This window comes from Molossus molossus, unplaced genomic scaffold (genome assembly GCF_014108415.1).
Source record: "Molossus molossus isolate mMolMol1 unplaced genomic scaffold, mMolMol1.p scaffold_m16_p_10, whole genome shotgun sequence".
Classification (NCBI taxonomy): domain Eukaryota; kingdom Metazoa; phylum Chordata; class Mammalia; order Chiroptera; family Molossidae; genus Molossus; species Molossus molossus.
This window is the reverse complement of record NW_023425345.1, coordinates 73,486,831-73,497,032: the sequence shown is the minus strand read 5'-3', so window position 1 is coordinate 73,497,032 and position 10,202 is coordinate 73,486,831. Positions and strand designations below refer to the sequence as shown.

The 10,202-nt window shown below is 45.2% G+C and overlaps 1 long non-coding RNA gene across 2 annotated transcripts; it reads left to right on the top strand.

The window, feature by feature from the left end:
* The first annotated feature begins 41 nt into the window (after nt 1-41).
* LOC118624550 lies at nt 42-6,438 on the top strand. Of its 2 annotated transcripts, none has more exons than XR_004958387.1 (3): nt 42-190; nt 1,314-1,422; nt 6,392-6,438. It is a non-coding gene; the product is annotated as an uncharacterized LOC118624550 (long non-coding RNA). The 2 variants fall into 2 exon arrangements; XR_004958388.1 differs by having other exon boundaries at nt 1,203-1,422.
* The last annotated feature ends 3,764 nt before the right edge of the window (nt 6,439-10,202 follow it).

Genomic DNA, 10,202 nt, shown 5'->3' with positions numbered 1-10,202 from the left:
CTTCTGAAAATGGTTCTCTATTCACTTCACCCAGAAAACCCCACAAAATCATGCAAGTCAAGAGGTTCAAATCTTCGTGTTCACTTTAAGAACACTGGGGAAACTGCCCAGGCCATCAAAGGAATGCATATTCGAAAAGTTACCAAGTATCTGAAGGATGTCACTTTACAGAAGCAATGTGGTGGAGTTGGTAGGTGTGCCCAGGCGAAACAGTGGGCTGGACACAGGGTTGGTGGCCCAAAAAGAGTGCTGAGTTTTTGCTGCACATGCTTAAAAGTGCAGAGAGCAATGCTGAACTTAAGGGTTTAGATGTAGATTCTCTGGTCATTGAGCACATCCACGTAAACAAAGCTCCCAAGATGCACTGTAGAACTTACAGAGCTCCTGGGCGGATTCACCCATACATGAGCTCTCTGTCCCACGTTGAGATGATCCTCACTGAGAAAGAGCAGATTGTTCCTAAACCAGAACAGGAGGTTGCACAGAAGAAAAAGATATCCCAGAATAAACCGAAAAAACAAAAACTTATGGCCTGAGAGTAAATTCAGCATAAAATAAAGACTAATAAAAGTAAAAAAAAAAAAAAAAAAAATTCTTGCGGCACACCTGTTGAAAATCGTTTGGGCCATTCTTGCTAAATGTTAAACTGTAGCACAGTAATTTTCAGACCAACTGTAAAAGGGTAAGCTTCACAGGAACCCATCCTGATTAAGTGTAGCCAACTGTAAAAAAATGAAATCAACATCTAATTGGCCAAATACTGCATATAAGCAATGGCTAAGCCTTCTTTCCTAGAGGTGGAGCTTTGGATATGCATCATGTCTTTTTTTACTTGCTGCAGGTAAATAAAACTACCTTGAGACAACCAGGTCTTGTTTTTTGTTTTTTTCTTCTTTTTTAAAATTGATTTTTAGATAGAGAAGAAGGGAGAAGGAGAGATAGAAGCATTGATGAGAGAGAACATCGATTGGCTGCCTCTTGTATTCCCCTCACTGGGGATCAGGCCCACAACCTGGGCATGTGCTCTTACCAGGAATCAAACCAGTGACCTCTTGGTGCATGGGTCCAACGCTCAACCACTGAGCCACACTGCCGGGCCAGGTCTTTTTTTTAATAGAGTACCCCAAGCAGCAAACCTCTTAAGCTAGGTAAAAAATCTGGTTACTCAGATGGGATGTTTTTCCTTTTTTTTTTTTTTTAAGATGGGACTCTTAAAAGAACTCCTTATTGGCCTGCTGGGGATGCTTGTGAAAGAAGTCTGCAGCAGCAGCCCCTTCACTGTGTCTTCATTTGACAGAAAATCTGTTCTACAGGAGACTCCTGCTTGGTGCTGACCACCAGAATGGCTGCCTGGCCTGCCTCCACAGTGAAGCAGAGTGGCCACCTGAACCTGCTTCACTCAGCAGTTCGAAAGGGAGGCAGGTAGGTCAGCCCCAGTGGCCATGTTAATTAGTGCTTTTATTTCTGTTTTGGGTATACCACTGTTGGTAAGATAGTTTCAGTTCTGGTGTGTGTTTGGTTTCTGGTTGGCTGGACAGGAACTGTCTCCAGGATGCCAGATTCAGGGCCTGAACTAGGTCTAACTCTGGAGGATTGAGGAATGCCTGTGGGCAATCCAAGACATCCTTGGATGACAATCTCTGGCCTGGTTTTCTGCTTGTCTGTCCTGCAGGAGTTGGACTTTGTGTTTTTTGTGGACATTTGCATTTGCCTTATTTGTCTTATGTATAAATGTGCTGGCTATGGGAAACTCAGATATGATCCCTGAATGCAGCCCCTTGGGGTGCATTCTTCAGAATTGGATAAAAGAGCTCTGTTTATTTGACTTAAAGAAATTAAGTGCAGCCCTGGCTGGTTTGGCTCAGCGATTAGAGCATCGGCCTGCGGTCCATAGAGACCCAGGTTCAGTTCCTGCTAGGGGCACATACCTCGGTTGCAGTTTGTCCCCGGCCCTGGTTGGGTCATGTGGGTGGCAACCACTCGATGTGTCCCTTTCATGTTGATGTTTCTCTCTCTCTCTTCCTCTCTCTCCCTCCCACTCTATCTGAACAAAAAATGGAAAAATGTCCTTGGGTGAGGATAAAAAAAAAAAAAAGAAATTAAGTGCGTATATAAATTAAAAATATATAGCAAAAGGGTCAATGGTAGGAAGCTACCTATCCTGTCCAAGGCAGCCTCGTTGGAGGCTGGGAGTCTGTTGTAAATTTGAGGCATTGTTTCCTAAGTTTGGCTTCTTTTTTTCCTTGGGTTTCAACATTTAATAACCACACATAAGCTTTTTCCCACACCCTGCTTCCATCTAAGGATTGCACTTTCTGGGGCACCCTGCAACCAGGGGGAACCAGATGGCAAATGAGAATAGCACCCCTGCAATTCCCTAAGCAACAACGAGGTTCTCATCAGACGAGCCACACAACCTTCACCGAGGAGGACAAGCTTCACTTTCCAGTGGAAGGTGATCTGGGACAAGCAAGACTGAGTGGCTAAGTTCTGGCTGTGGGGCTCTGCGTCCAGTCTATGGCTAATGATGTAAAGAGATGTGCTTGGGGTTATATAGGAGGAATTACTGGTTCTATCTGTGATCTGTTTGACTAAGACTCCTGCTGCTTCCCTTCCTCTGAAGGATAAGGAAAAAAAATTACAGGCCACATCTCTTCAAAGAGGCTCATTGATGTAAAGAGGTGTTCTATTAGCAGGTATAATTTACAACTTTTACTAAAGGTGTGGTAGCAGAGGTCAAATATCCTAGGAGTAGTGAAAACTAAATAAAACCAAGCTTACCTGATTGGATTGGTGCCTGAAAAAAATAAGTCTGCTATGATTTGAAAATGTAGTTTGAGTCAGCTTTACTGGACTTGCAAAATGAAGCAGGTAGAATCAACCACATATATGTATTCTGAGAAACAGAGGACAAAAACTTGGGTTCCTAGCCCCACAGTGTGGGGAGAATATGGAAATGACACAGGGAAATGAATTACTTCTAGTCTGATGGAAATTGTGTTAAGATTTTGGGGTGGTCAGTGTCCCGTGTCTGCATGCACGTGTAAATGTATGCAGTTGGATACAACAGGAAGTCTGCTACCTGCAGAGACTAACAAGTAGACTTGAGCAAGGAAAAACAGGGGAACACCTGTTTCTGGTTCTCCTGAAAGATCTTAAAAAGTAATTTACTGGTTCCCTCTCCATTCACAGGAAAAAGCATATATCTGCAAGGATGATTTTGAGATCACTGACTCTGGGCAGGTGCAGTCATGCATTTTCCTGTGTCAGAGCCCGATCAAGTAGCTCATCTTCTTTTCTGAGCAGCAACCCATTAGCTCCCCCGTTCTTCTCTAAAGCTGTGGGGTGCTTGAGAGTGGAGCAGGTCAAAGTGAGAGAGGTAGCTCTCTTCATCCATAGGCAGGATGAGGTGTTTCTAAGCTGTGTCCCCTCCTTGGGGAGTGGCCCCCCTCAGCCTGGGCACAGGCCCCTATGGCTTGGGGGTCTTCTGACTAGCAGTAGAATGGGCTGACATGGGTGCTTGCCCTGATGTGGAAGCAGCAGGGTGGAGTAGCCCAGTGTTTGTCATAGCCAAAGGCAACCACTGATGTTTAGGAACAGAATGCTGTACTGCTAAGGTGTGAGCTGGTAGGGAGACAGGTGCAGGGGGACCACAGTACCCAGAGCCTTCCTTTTAGCAGATTGTCTGAATTGTGGCATGTGAGTCAAGCTGTTAAACCAGGCATGCTGGGCCTGTCCTTTGCCTTTCATAGTCCTACCTGTTTGCGACGTGGGGGAGGCCTTCTCAGCCCATCTTAACTAGGCAAAGTCCTGGATAGCCAGAAGCCCGAGGGCTGAGAGGAGCCCAGATGTGGCTGCATAGGAGGTGACTGTGCTAAGTGTGAGCATCTGCTGCCCAAGAGTAGCCCCTGTGGCATTGCTGACTTCCTTTATTTTGATCTCCTTTTTCATACTGATTTGAACAACCTGAGCCTGCAGTTGTTTTCTGTCTTCACTTTCAGTCTTGGTATCCCGTTTTCAAGTGGGGCCAAGTGGTGGAGGAAACACAGTCTGTGAAAGACAAAAACTGTGGGCTACATAGACCTCAGGTGATCTGCTCATCTCAAGGCTTGTCCCAGTGCCTACTGGGCAGTGGGTTTGGGGGACAAAGAGGTTGCAAATGAGTGGTGCTTTCTCCTTGTATCTTGATATTCAGGAGCACTTTTATCTATGAACTGCAGCTGTGTAGCTTGTTCACCAGGGGATGATGTCTAACAGGGCGTCTGCTCACAGAGGGCCTTGGGCTATGTGGGCCTGAACAGCGTGGCCTCTTATGTTTGGCCATACCTGCCCATGTGTGTGGCACACAGACACACACACATACACATAGTTTATATTACCTGGGAGTGCCTCCTGCCGTCACAGGTGGCTTTTCTGTGGTGCACTGTCCCAAGAGAGCAGATGCTAAGGGCCATGTCAGGACTTCCTCCTGACCTGTCCTCTCTCCCAGGCCAAGGTGCCTTATGAGGTGCAAATCTTCACTTGGCCACATGGCAAACATCACTGTGCTTGAGAAACCATGGGACACCGACTGGATATTATGTAGAACTATCATATCTGATATCCTTTCCTCCTCTGGGATTGCTGTGCTTCATCCACTGGGTTCACCCTTTCTGCATAGTCACTTTCTGCCCAGATCCTACCTGCCCTTCAAAGTCCTGGATAGACCTAGCAACTTAATAAGTGATTTCTGAATAAAAACCATGGCATGCCTTGGCCAGTATGGCTCAGTGGTAGAGCATCGGCCCACGGACCAATGAGTTGTGGGTTCACTTCCAGTCAAGGACATGTACCTTGGTTGCAGTTTGGCCCCAGCCCTGGTTGGAGCCGTGCAGGACACAACCAGTCAATGTGTCCCTCTCACGTCGATGTTTCTCTCTCTCTCCCTCACACTCTATCTGAAGATAAATAGAAAAATATCCTTAGGTGAGGATTAAAAACAAACAAACCATGGCTTGATGTCTTGGATTAAAATATGACAGCACCTTCCTTCTTCTCTCCCTTGTTGGTATCTTTGTGCTTAGGGAGGCTATCACTTTGGTTCACCTTGCTCATTAGATCCCCACCAGAGTGTGGGTTTATGAGTGGCAGGTTCTCAGTCTCCTTGATTTTTCCCCTGCTTCTGCCTCACCTCTTATGGTGCATGTCTCTTGTTGAGTAGTGCTCTCCTCGGATAGAATGAGAGAAAAGGAGAGAGAGAGAAACATCAACATGAGAGGGAGACCTTGACTGGTTGATCCCGCACGACTCCGACCAGGGCTGGGGATCAAACTGCAACCAAGGTACGTGCCTTTGACTGGAATTGAGCCCATGGACCAATGGGTCTGCTCTAAACATGAGCCAAACTGGCCAGGGTAAGAAGTGCTCTCTTTATGCCCTCCTGTTCTCAGGGACCCCAGAAACTAGGAGACTCCAAGACATTCATAAATCAGGCAAAGAATTTTACTTCTTTAACTCAAAGACATACTCTGTCCGTGTTCAGCAGGTAGCCCTTACAGAAGTACAGCCCTCATCCCTAGTCACTCAAGAATGTGGAGGAAAAAATGGAAGGGGGTGGGGGGTGGCTGGCCAGTGTAGCTCAGTGGTTAGAGTGTTGGCCCTCAGGCTGAAGGGTCCAGGTTCAATTCCTGGTCAAGGGCATGTACCTGGGTTGCAGGTTTTTTCCCCATTGCTTTTTAGATAGAGTGGGAGGGAGGAAGTGGGAGAGAGAGAAAGAGAGGGAGAGAGAGAGAGAAGGAGAGAAACATCAATATGAGAGAGACACATCAACTGGTTGCCTCCTGCATGACTCCCCGGGGATCAAACCTACAGCTGAGGTACATGCCCTTGACCAGGAATCAAATCTGAGACTCTTTGGTCTACAGGCTGAGGCTCTAACCACTGAGCACCCGGCCAGGGAGCCTGTCTTGTTTTTGAGGACACCAACCTGTGTGCTGTCCATGCCAAATGTGTAATAATTATGCCAAAGACATCCAGTTAGCATGCCACATATATGAAGAATGTGTTTAAGAATCCACTGTAATGGAAAACATTGAAAAACATGTCATTCTTTTTTGTTTTTTTCTGTCCTTTTCTTTTTAATCCTCACCTGAGGACTTGTTCATTAATTTTGGGGAGTGAGGGAAAGGGAGAGAGAGAAAAAAACATCAATGTGATAAAGAAACACCCATCAATTGCCTCCTGTAAGCTCCTGGACTATGGCTGGGGATTGAACCCTCAACCTAGGTATGTGACCTGATCCCGAGAATCAAACCCGCAACCTTTCAGTATATGGGATGATGCTCTAACCAACTGAGCCACACAGGCCAGGGCTTTTCTGTTTTTTACTTTTTAAAAAGTTTAATTTTTGCAGATGGCGGCATAGGTAAACGCGGTATTGTGTCCTCCGACAACCACATCAAAGATAAAACTAAACTACAGAACAACCATCATTCAAAACTGCCTGAACTTGAACTGAATGGAAGTCCTACAACTACGGAATGAAAGCAGCAGCCACATCGAGACTGGTAGGAGGGGCAGAGGCGGAAGGGCTGGTCCTACACCCTTGTGTGGAGAATAAAAATCAGGAGGACACCTCGTCTGGGAAGGTCTTCTCTGAGGACTGAGGGGTCCCTGTCCCACACCAGGTGCCCCACTCAGGGTTGCAGTGCCAGGAAGAGAAGTCCCCATAACTTCTGGCTGGAAAAACCAGCAGGAACTGAGGCTCAGGGAAGCTGAGGCGGCTGGAGCCCCAGGCAGCTCCTCTCAAAGGGCCCGCACACAGACTTACTCAGACTCTCTCCCTCTAAGCTTGGAGAGGCAGCTTGAGGGGCACCAGACATACAGGGAAGAACTGAGCTGTCTGACACTGGAGTGAGGGCTAGAGAGGGGGCTTTCTCCGGGACAAACATGCTGTCAGAGGCCTTTGTTCCTTTGGTGAGCCCTTCCCTGGGGCAGCAGACAGCCGCCTTATCTGGGACTCCAGCAACCTCGCTCACATTGGTTGCCCCGCCCTGGTGATTCCCTGAGGCCCTGCCCCACCCAACCTTTAGGCCCACCCAAGCTGTTGCCAGGTGGTTAACCGTAGGATTGGCCTGTCTTGGATCCTGCTTCAGGTTTTCCTAAATTCTTTCAAACAAGCAGAATCTGGTTTCAGATAGCCCCATACTTCTCATTAAGTAATACATAGAAACAAACACAGGGAGGCAGCCAAAATGAGGAGACAAAGAAACAGGTTCCAAATGAAAGAACAGAACAAAACCCCAAGAAAAGAACTAAGCGAAATAGAGATAAGCAACCCAACAGATGCTGAGTTCAAAATACTGCCTATAAGGATGCTCAATGAACTTAGTGAGGGCCTCAAGAGCATAAAAAAGGACCAGTCAGAAATGAAGGATGCACAGCCAGAAATGAGGGGCACTAACTGAAATAAAGAATAATTTACATAGATTCAATAGTAGAGTAGGTAAAGCCAAGAAGCAAACCATCGATTTGGAATATGAGGAAGCAAAAAACGCCCAATCAGAACAGCAAGAAGAAAAAAGAATTCAAAAAAATGAGGATAGTGTAAGGAGCCTCTGGGACAACATTCACATCATAGGGGTGCCAGAAGGAAAAAGAGAACAAGAAATCAAAAACCTATTTGAAATAATAATGGTGGAAAACTTCCCTAACTTGGTGAAGGAAACAGACATACAAGTCCAGGAAGCACAGAGAGTCCCAAACAAGATGAACCCCACGAGGCCCACACCAAGACACATCATCATCAAAATGCAAAAGGTTCAAGACAAAGAGAAAAAAATTTTTTTTCTAATCCTCACCTGAGGACATTTTTCCATTTTTTATTCAGACAGAGCAGGAGGGAGAGAGAGGAAGAGAGAGAGAAACATCGATGTGAAAGGGACACATCAAGTGGCTGCCACCTGCACGACCCAACCAGGGCCAGGGACAAACTGCAACCAAAGTATATGCCCTTAGCGGGAACCAAACCCAGGTCTCTCTGGACCACAGGCCAAGGCTCTAACTGCTGAGCCAAACTGGCCAGGGCAAAGAGAGAATCTTAAAAGCAGAAAGAGAAAAGCAGTTAGTTACCTACAAGGGAGTTCCCATAAGGCTGTCAGCTGATTTCTCAAAAGAAACTTTGCAGGCCAGAAGGGAGTGGCAAGAAATATTAAGAGTGATGAAAAACAAGAACCTACAACCAAGATTACTCTATCCTGCAAAGTTGTCATTTAGAATCAATGGCCATATAAAGACTTTCTCAGACGAAAAAGTTAAAGGAGTTCATCACTACCAAACCATTATTATATGAAATGTTGAAGGGTCTTTTTTTTTTTTTTTTTTTTTTTTTATCCTCACCTGAGGACATTTTTCCATTTTTTGTTCAGATAGAGTGGGAGGGAGAGAGAGAGAAACATCGACATGAAAGGGACACATCGAGTGGCTGCCACCCGCACAACCAACCAGGGCCGGGGACAAACTGCAACCGAGGTACGTGCCCTTAGTGGGAACCGAACCCGGGTCTCTCAGTACCGCAGGCAGACGCTCCAACCGCTGCACCAAACCGGCCAGGGCTGAAGGGTCTTTTTGAAGAAAAAGATAAAATATATTACCAATCAAAATGGCAATGAATACATATCTATTGACAATGGAATCTACAAACAAAATAAACAGGAAGAACAGAAACATTCTCATAGATAAAGAGAACATTTTGTTGGTTGCCAGATGGGATGGGGGTTGGGGGAATAGGTGAAAAAGGTGAAAGGATTAAGAAGAACAAATTGGTTGCTAGACTGACAAACCTCAAAGGAAAGGGGGTTGGGAGGTGGGAAGAAATAAACCAAAGAACTTATATGCATAACCAATGGACACAGACAACAGTGTGGAAAAAGGTGGGAGGGGGGTAGGAGTGGGGAAGAGGGGGTCAATGGGGGAAAAATGAGGAACAACTGTAATACATTCAACAATAAAGATTAAAAAATAAAATAAAAAGTTTAATTTTTGTGTTGAGATAAATTATCTTCACTCATATTAGCTAACTTCATAAAATAGAGATTAGAAGGAAGGGTGCTTATACAATATTTATAATGAAAGTATTTATTTATCATTAAATTATATATTGTTAAAAGTAATTTTATTTCTTTTTATAGAGAGGAATTTTAGTTGCATTAATATTTTCCATTAAGAATATGATAATTAAAATAATAATAATGTTACTGCCCAATAACCTTATCATGTAATTGTGAAGCCCCACAGGTTTACACTTTGAATTTCAAGAAAAGTATTGCACTCTGTTTAGCCCTTTATAATGAGGTATCATAATTCATAGATGCTTTTCAACAATTAGGTTATTCTAAATCTAACTTTTTAAACAAGTCTGCAAATATAGTCAGTATTCCACAGTAATACAGGGAAACTTCAGAGGGTATATTAGGGTTGGTGGAGTTCTTGAACATTATGTATGTTCTTTGACATTAAGCGAAGAACTAAATCTACTATTTAAAAAAATATTATCTGAGCCCTGGCCGGTTTGGCTCAGCAGTTAGAGCATTGGCCTGCGGTCCCGAGAGACCCAGGTTCGGTTCCCGCTAAGGGCATGTACCTTGGTTGCAGTTTGTCCCCGGCCCTGGTCGGTTGTGCGGGTGGCGACCACTCGATGTGTCCCTTTCACGTCGATGTTTCTCTCTCTCTCTCTGTTCCTCTCTCTCCCTCCCACTCTACCTGAACAACAACAACAAAAAAATGCATCATAATCTCACTCTATCTGAACAAAAAAATGGAAAAATGTCCTCAGGTGAGGATTAAAAAAAATGTTATCTGAGATTATGATGCATTTTTTGGTTGTTCAGGTAGAGTGGGAGGGAGAGAGAGGAACAGAGAGAGAGAGAGAAACATCGACGTGAAAGGAACACATCGAGTGGTCGCCACCCGCACAACCGACCAGGGCTGGGGTCAAACTGCAACCCAGGCATGCGCCCTTAGCGGGAACCGAACCCGGATCCCTCAGGACCGCAGGCCGACCCTCTAACCGCTGAGCCAAACCGGCCAGGGCGATTATGATGCATTTTGACATATTTCAGGAATGTTTAGAATGCACAGAAAGAAATGATGAGTTGTACAGTAGATACTTTTTTCTGTGGGGGAGGGGTGGTGGTGGTGGCGGCAGGGAGTTCTCTTTGAAACAT